Source organism: Myotis davidii, unplaced genomic scaffold (assembly GCF_000327345.1).
Source record: "Myotis davidii unplaced genomic scaffold, ASM32734v1 scaffold192, whole genome shotgun sequence".
Taxonomy (NCBI): Eukaryota; Metazoa; Chordata; class Mammalia; order Chiroptera; family Vespertilionidae; genus Myotis; species Myotis davidii.
The window spans coordinates 1,398,020-1,406,803 of NW_006284346.1; the positions used below are offsets into that span (position 1 = coordinate 1,398,020).

Genomic DNA, 8,784 nt, shown 5'->3' on the forward strand with positions numbered 1-8,784 from the left:
CCCGCCCGACCCCTGACCTCCCCGCAGGCCCCCTACTCCCGCCGGGCAGACCCTAAGCCTGGGCTCCGGGAGGACACGGCCTGGGTGCTGGCATCCAGCCCGGAGCTCAGACCTGTGTGCGCCAGTGTGGCCTCGGAGCTCCACGTGTCTGCATCCCGCAGCCCGTCTGGCTAGGGCTAGGCCCGGCCGGGGTCCCTTAGGCACCTCAAGTGTAAGACGTGGACAGATTCGTATGTCGGCACGCGGTGAATGCATACTTAAGATCTGTGCATTTCACCCGCAATGTACATGTTACATCAAAAGAAAAAAACGAACCAATTGACGCGTGTGCCGAGGCCATGTAAATGCACCACAAGCGGAAGGTGGGCTGGTGGCTGGAGGGGAGGGGACGTGGATAGGCATACACTCAGATCGTGGTTGTAAATGGCGGATATGGGTAAACCCTGGAAAGCTCTTTCCAAATGGCTCTTTCAAAGTGTTCAGCATAGTCCCAGCGGGTTTGGCTCACAGTGGATAGAGCCTCGGCCTGCGGACTAAAGGGTCCCGGGTTCGATTCTCCTCGAGGGCTCATGCCAGGGTTGCAGGCTCAGTCTCCAGTGGGGGCGTGCAGGAAGCAGCCAATCAGTGATTCTCTCTCATCATTGATGTTTCTCTCTCTCCCTTCCTCCCTGAAATCAATAAAAATATATTTTTTAAATGTTCAGCATGACATGTTGAGGGAAATGTGATATGTAAGATATTTTCACATATGCAACACTCCTCTGTCCTCCTACCCCCCACTTTTATGCCCTGTTCAATCCATTAACAAATCTGAGCTAGTCTACCTTCACAGCATGTCTTTAGCGTCTGTGCTTCTTACCTCTGCATTGCTATTACTCAGGATACAGTGGTCGGCAAGCTGCGGCTCTTTGGCCCCTTGAGGGTGGCTCTTCCTAAACCTTAGGAGTACCCTAATTAAGTTAATAACAATGTATCTACCTATATAGTCTAAGTTTTAAAAATCTGGCTCTCAAAAGAAATTTCAGTCGTTGTACTGTTGATATTTGGCTCTGTTGACTAATGAGTTTGCCGACCACTGCTCTTGAACAAAGATTTTCAACTGGTGTGCCCCAAGAATTTTTTGAGATTTTTTATTGATTTATTTTTAGAGAGAGAGGAAGGAGGAGAGAGAGAAAAACATCCATGTGAGAGAGGAACATGGACTGGCTGTGTCCTGCAAGGCCCCCCACCAGGACCGAGCCCACAACCCGAGCATGGGCCCTGACCAGGAATCAAACCAGCAACCTTTGGCTACACAGGGATAATGCCCAACCAATTGAGCCACACCTGGGTGTTATTTTTTAATGCTTAAACCCTCCAATAGCTTCCTATAGCACTTTGAAAAAAAAAAACCCAATGTTTTACCTTGACTTGCAAAGCCCTACCAAACCATGGCCCCTTCTCTTTAGGTGGCTCTCATGTCACCCTCTAAACACAGTTCTCTAACTACAGGGGTCCTCTTTTCTTCCCTACCTCAGAGCTTTATCACCCTGTGAGATGCTGATGCAAGAATTCCCCGGGCTATACTTTGTTGCTTGCTTTTTCATTTTATGTATCAACCACCATCTGCTTCTGCATGAGTAAAATGAGGCCAATATGAACAGACTAGAAGGCAGAAAATAAATCATAAAAGGATACCACTCTGAAAAGGCTACATACTGTACAAGTCTAACTATATGACATTCTGGACAAAGCAAAAAGTGGAGATGATAAAAAAATATCTGGTTTCCAGGGGTTGGGGGAGAGGGGGAGCGAAGAGTGAAGAGCCAGAGCACAGAGGACTTTTAGGACAGTGAAACCTATATCCGACAAAAGTGGACACATGTCAAATGAACAGCACCAAGACAGAACCCTCATAGAAACTATGGACTTTGGATGATTACGGTGTGCCAGTAAAAGTTCATTGGTGGTAATTAAATGTACCACTGTGGTATGGATGTTGATAGTGCAGGAAGTTGTGTATGTATTCCTAGGAATATGGGAACTCTCTGTACTTTTCATTCAATTTTGTTGTGAACCTAAAACTGCTCCTAAAAATAAAGTATTTTTTTAAAAGATAGAGGATACTACCATTTAAATTTGAAAAGGAGAAGCGTATGGAAGTGGAAATAAGCCATTGCAAAGGAAATAAGACCCTCTCTTCCATGATAATGCATATGAACTAAAATCTGTGTCTGTAAGCCTCACGGTTTTTCTAAAGGCCACCTCCTTCCTGTGAGGCTTTGTGGGTAATTATCAGAAGCTATACAGCTATCACCCAGGTCAGTCCCCAGCCACACCACTGGCCCCTGGAAACCTGTTGGGCTCATCAGTCCCCCAGGAGGTTGCTGAGTGGCATCTGGGTGGGACCGTCCCTGAGTGCTGTCAATGCAGTGGAGATTGCCTTCGGCTGCTGTCCTTCCAGGGAGCCTCATTTATTAACCCCGTGGAGTCTATGGCCCAGTCTGTAACAATTCTGATGAATCATAGTGGATTTCTGCTTACTACACCTTCCTCATTCCTCTGACCAAAATAATACCTTTGTTGAGAGTAGTGACTGTGTCTTCAAAGTCATCTGTTAAAAAGTGCAGATTTCTTTCCTGGGAAAGCTACCTCATTAACCCTTATATTCCACTAACACCAGGGCCCTGGGAAACTGGACACAGGACTGGTCAATCTAGTTGTGGCTAAAGGAGGAAAGAACCTAAATATTAGAGTTCTCTCATCCCAAGATCAAGCAAAATAAGACAAGTGAGGCACTGCAGTATGAGGACCAGGATGAAGGAAAGGTATTGGCGTAGAAGGAGGAATATAAAAAAAAAAAAAATGGGTTTCCTTAAAGTTAAGGCCAATTAAAAACATTTAAGGTCGTTCCTCATTTTAAAATGTTCGAATGAATATTTCAGTTCCTGATACCACAGTAACATTCCGCCTAAATCTTACCTTCCCTATGCTCTAGATCAACATTTCCCAAACGTTTTGATCTCAGAACCCCTTTATACTCTTATAATAATTGAAGATCACACAGTGCTTTTTTGTGGACTTTAGGTATTGATATTTACCAATACCTATTAGAGAAATGTTTAAAACACAAGAATACACTGAGCCAGTGTGATAAATTAAGGTGTTGGCATTGATAAATGAGGGAAACCAGTGGAGCTACATCTTCTACATCTGAATGAGGTTATATTCCAGGGCTAATGGCCCATGTGACTAAGTATATAAGGCTAATGGCTTCTGCTTTCCAGATTTTCTGCACCATGCCTCCAAGTGAGCAGGATTTGTGCCCTGAAATATGTATGTAATATGACAGGATGTAATGTGGCAAGATATAATTCTAAATGCAAAAACTGCATGCATAAATTCATGCAAGAATTCTTTGCATTTATGCAAAGCTCACATTGCCTGGCCTAACTTCAGTTCTTTCTCCAACCTGGATGCTTTTCTGCTCATAGACTCGAGGAGAAACCTGCTTTTCTCATTAATTGGTCATGCTTATCACAAATAAATCTTTACTAATTATCTATAGATTTATTTATCAAAATCCTAGAAAATGAAATTATTTCTTCATTAGATCCTTCTTTCTGTGTGGAGGAAAAACAAAATGTTCTAATGGTGGTAACAACAGGATGGTCACTTAAATCTCAGTCAAGCCCAGTAGGCAGGCTCAGTGGTTGAGCGTCAACCTAGGAACCAGGTCATGGTTCGATTCCCGGTCAGGGCACATGCCCGGGTTGTGGGCTCCATCCCCAGTGAGGAGGGGTGTGCGGGAGGCGGCCGATCCATGATTCTCTCTCATCATTGACGTTTCTATCTCTCTCTCCCTCTCTCTCCCTCTCCCTAAAATCAATAAAAAATATTTATTTTTTAAAAAATCTCAGTCAAAATCCTGGACCATCTCATAGCTTCTAAATTCATATAAAAACTTATTCATCCGCCTATGATGCAGTCCTATAAAAGAAAGTTTGGGGAGAAATTTTTTACCACTTATATTGGAACCATCAGACTGCATACTGATTTTTCATGTTTGGATTCCAGTGTTTGAAAATAATGCTTTGGGAGGTCGAAAGACTTTACAATTTGTAACTAAGATATTAGGCTTTGGGACTAGTAACCTTTTTTGTATGGGTCTTTTCTCGGTTTTAGAATTTCTTCAGATCAAGCCAAGAGGCACATTGGTCTTTTATTACCTCTACTACCTCGCTGTTCAGAGTGTGGTCCTAGACCAGCAGCATTGGCATCAACAAGACACCAGTAAGAACTGCCGGATCTCAAGCCCCACCCTGCACTTACTGAATCAGAACGTGCATGCTCACCAGGGCTCCAGGTGATTAGTGTGCACAGTGAAGTTTGAGAAGACCAGCTCCACTGTACCAAGGGGACGGAGGCTTTGCAGCAAGATTATCTCTGGAGGTATGTGGTTGGCAACCTTTTAAAAGTCTCCCAATGACCCCTGCCTCCTGGTAATCACTCCCTTGTGTAATCCTTCCATTAGGTGTAAACTGAACCTACGAACTGCTTCTAAAAGTACAATGTGGCAAAAGTGATGGGATGTCACTTCTGTTATCTATATACTGTATATAAAAGCCTAAGCGACCATTCAACCGGTAGCTATGACGCGTACTGACCACCAGGGGGCAGACGCTCAGTGCACAGGCATGGAAACATGGAACAGACTGATGAATCTCAGAGGGAAGGGAGGAAGGAGGAGGGTGGGAAGAGATTAACCAAAGATCTTATATGCATACTAGAGGTGCAGTGCTGGATTTGTGCACCAGTGGGGTCCCATGGCCTGGCCTGCAGGAATCGGGCTGAATCCATGCACTGGGCCCCCGACATCCCTTGAGCGGCCCCAGATTGCAAGAGGGCACAGGCCAGGCCGAGGGCCCCCACTGCTGCACGAATCCATGCACCAGGCCTATCTAGTTATGGTATAAAAGACTGAGATGAAACTCACTCACACTCTTTCTCTCTTCTCCTTCTCACCTGCAAGCTGCAATGTGGTGAGCTGTTCTATGTGGAGACTCATGTGGTAAAGGACTTTTGAATACCTGATGAATGCCTTCAAAATTCTCAGCTAAAAATACTTTACCCTCTCAGAACTCAGCCAAACCATCAGTCAAGTACAAGGGTAGAATAAAGATAATTTCAGATAGGTATGTTTTCAAAAAATTCCCCTTCTGTGCACCTTTTCTTAGAAATTTACTAAGGTAATGTCACATAGATTAGGAGGCTAGAGGGAAGAGTATTGTGTGTGTGTGTGTGTGTTGTACGTGCGCACGCGCAACATGTGGGTGTTCCAATATACTCATACGTGTGAGAGGTATGAGAGGAAGGGATATGTGTGACAGGAAAGTGTCACTTACATTCTTGTCTTCAATACTAGAAAGCCAATAGATAATGCCTAACATTTATGAATAAGAGAAATAGCATTTTAAGGATATAATTTAGAAATAAGAAGGAAATATTTTAAGCGTTAAAGCTGGGGACTGAAGGATAGGGAAGGTTACCATTGTTATTCATCATAAGCCTTGTAGTACTATTTTATTTCTTAAACTATGTGAACTTATTGGTTTGTTGAAAATTAAAAATTACTTTAAAGATAAAAACTGTCCAACTGCCCTTAAACACCACAATTTTTCTAGATATTAAGTAGAGAATATGTACAGCTGAATCACAGCTATTAGTAGGTGTTTGAGTAGCTTTTTCACTGGTCTCATTTCTGGTCAAGATTGCTGATGAAAATCAGTCTATCTCTCTCTTCTAAGTTAAAAAAAAATGAATCCTTTGGCCTTATAATCTCACTTCTGGGAATTTATCATAACAAAATAAGCATAAATAAGTAAAAAATTTTATGCAAAATGATATGTATGCATGCATATAAGCATAACCAATGGACATAAGACACTGGGGGATGGGGGAGGCTAGGGGACTGTCTTGAGCGGGGGGGAAAAATGGACACATATGTAATATCCTTTGTAATAAATAATAAAATTAAAAAAAAATGATATGTAGTGCTCTTTATATATATTATCTCAGAATTGGCATCTCCTTCCCTGCCAACCAAAAGCAAACATGAGTAAATCCCCCTCAGCCTTTAAAAAGGAAATTGAGCCGAAACCGGTGTGGCTCAGTGGATAGAGCGTCGGCCTACGGACTGAGGGGTCCCGGGCTCGATTCCGGTCAAGGGCATGTACCTGGGTTGCGGGGGCATCCCCAGTAGGAGATGTGCAGGAGGCAGCTGATCGATGTTTCTCTCTCATCGATGTTTCTAACTCTCTATCTCTCTCCCTTCCTCTCTGCAAAAAATCAATAAAATTTATTTTAAAAAAAATAAATAAAAATAAATAAAAAGGAAATTGATGTAAAAATGTCCATAATCTAACATAAAGTGAAAAAATCAGTATGAAAATTTGCAAATAAGGTATTATTATAACTATTTTTTAAATTCTATTAAAAAATGATTGTAAGATTACACTAAACTGTTTACAGTGGTCTTGTTTCAATGGCGAAATTATGGATAATTTTTTCTTCTTACTTTGTAAATTTTTAGAGATACTTAAAATTTTTTATATTAATAGTATAATTAAAATACTTAAAATATGAATTAAAATTCATTTTTATGTTAAAAACTTTGGGGGGCTGACCATTTTGGTTTTACCTTTCTGATCTTAATGTTTCACAGTGGATTATTTAATGGCAGTCATTTCAACCCATATATAGTTGACTCTTTGACAAGTTTATAAAGGCAAACATTTTAATCATAATTATGCCAACATTGATAAATTTTCAGCAAAAAAGGTATTAACTGGAAAAATTCATTAGGCCAATTTCACTTGAATAATTGCTGAACAAATTAATAAATGATCAGTATTTTATATGCTGAAGTTAAACTATTTCAAGTAGTTCTCATTTCATTTTGGTTCCTGGAATTATTCTCATAAATATTAAACTTCTTCCTCAAACTCTTATTTAAAGAATATTTGAATCAATGAACAATTTAATTAAAAAAAAACTTTTTTTGGCCATCAGATCTTCAACCACTACACTTTCTTTTTAGAACTTATTTTTTCATGTCTATTGGCCTTATCAAGTTTTGCCAGATTTTCAGTTTGCTGAGAATTTAGTTCTATTATTTTTGAATCGGCAACAAGTCTTATATTTAGTTTTAGCCATTCTAAGTTTTATTTTTACTATAACATTATTATACATTTTATTTTTTAAGCCTGTTGGTTTCTGCTTTGTTTTTATTTAATTCATGAAAAAAAATGTGGTAAATTTCTCTTAGATATTTCCGAATTGGTACAAGTTTATGGTTGGGCTACTCCATGTTTTTTCCCCGCTTTGTACCAAGTACCAAGCTGCTGATAAAGTAAAGAGGTGAAGGTCAGGCCTAACAGCCCTAACTTCAGAAAAGTCAAATAACTAGAGATGACAAAAGCTATACCTCACCCAGCATTTTTAGATACATACTATGTACCAGCACTGTGGTCAACCCTGGGAATGAAAATATGCCAGTCTCTACCCTCAAGGGACTCCAGGGCTCTAATGAGGGAGGACCATTATATAATCTTCATAATATGTTTGTTAGTGACTAAACTGGATATATTTCATCTTTTGCTAGAATAGGTATTTAAGATTTTGCCAATAAGCAGATAATTATAATTCCCCATCATCTCTAACCACTTCCCTGATACATATAGTGATTTTCTCCATCCTGACATCTAGCCTCCTAATTGGTCTCTCTGCCTCCAATCATGCCCCCCAACAATCCATTCTGAGTGATCTTTTAAAAATCCAAATCAACAATAAAAAATATATTTTTTAAAATAAAAATAATTTTTAATATTTTTTATTGATTTCAGAGAGGAAGGGAGAGGGAGAGAGAGATAGAAACATGAATGATGAGAGAGAATCATTGATCAGCTGCCTCCTGCACACCCCTACCAGGGATCAAGCCCACAACCTGGACATGTGCCCTTGACCAGAATCAAACCTGAGACCCTTCAGTCCACAGGCTGATGCTCTATCCTCTGAGTCAAACCGACTAGGGCTAAAAATAATTTTTTAAAAAATCCAAATGAAATTGTTAACCTCTCTGCTTAAAACACCCCAATAGCTCTTCATTTCACATAAAATAAAATCCAAGATCTTTCCCATGGCTTAGAGCAGTGGTTCTCAACCTGTGGGTCGCGACCCCTTTAGGGGTCGAACAACCCTTTCACAGGGGTCGCCTAAGACCATCGGAAAACACATATATAATTACATATTGTTTTTGTGATTAATCACTATGCTTTAATTATGTTCAATTTGTAACAATGAAATTGGGGGTCACCACAACATGAGGAACTGTATTAAAGGGTCGCGGCATTAGGAAGGTTGAGAACCACTGCCCTAGAGACTCCAGAAAACAATGCAGTCCCTCTGACACAAAAGTTTAGCCCCTTGTCTCACCCATTTTGGACTTCTGACTTCCAGAACTATAACATAATAAATTTGTTTTACATTGTGACACTAAATTTGTGGTAACTTGTTACAGAAACAAATAAAGACACTAAAAAAAATCACTCAAGTAAAATGAGGAAAGAAAAGACAAAGCTCACAACTAGTTTGAGTTTATGGACTGGTGGATGGAAAAGGTTTGGTAAGCAGTAGAGAGGCTGGGTTTTAATCTTAGAGTGCTGACTTCACACAGTTCATCTCTGTTTGCATAACATGTGAGAACAACTTGAAGAACTGAGATATCTTTAAGATCACCTTCAGGGT

The 8,784-nt window shown here is 40.4% G+C and overlaps 1 long non-coding RNA gene across 1 annotated transcript in view; it reads left to right on the forward strand.

Annotated features, from left to right (window-relative positions):
• LOC107184768 overlaps positions 1–2,521 on the forward strand; it is a 16,309-nt gene extending 13,788 nt beyond the window's left edge. Inside the window, exon 3 of the long non-coding RNA XR_001515678.1 lies at positions 2,509–2,521. This is a non-coding gene — a long non-coding RNA (uncharacterized LOC107184768). The remainder of the gene's footprint in view (positions 1–2,508) is intronic.
• Positions 2,522–8,784: the final 6,263 nt, after the last annotated feature.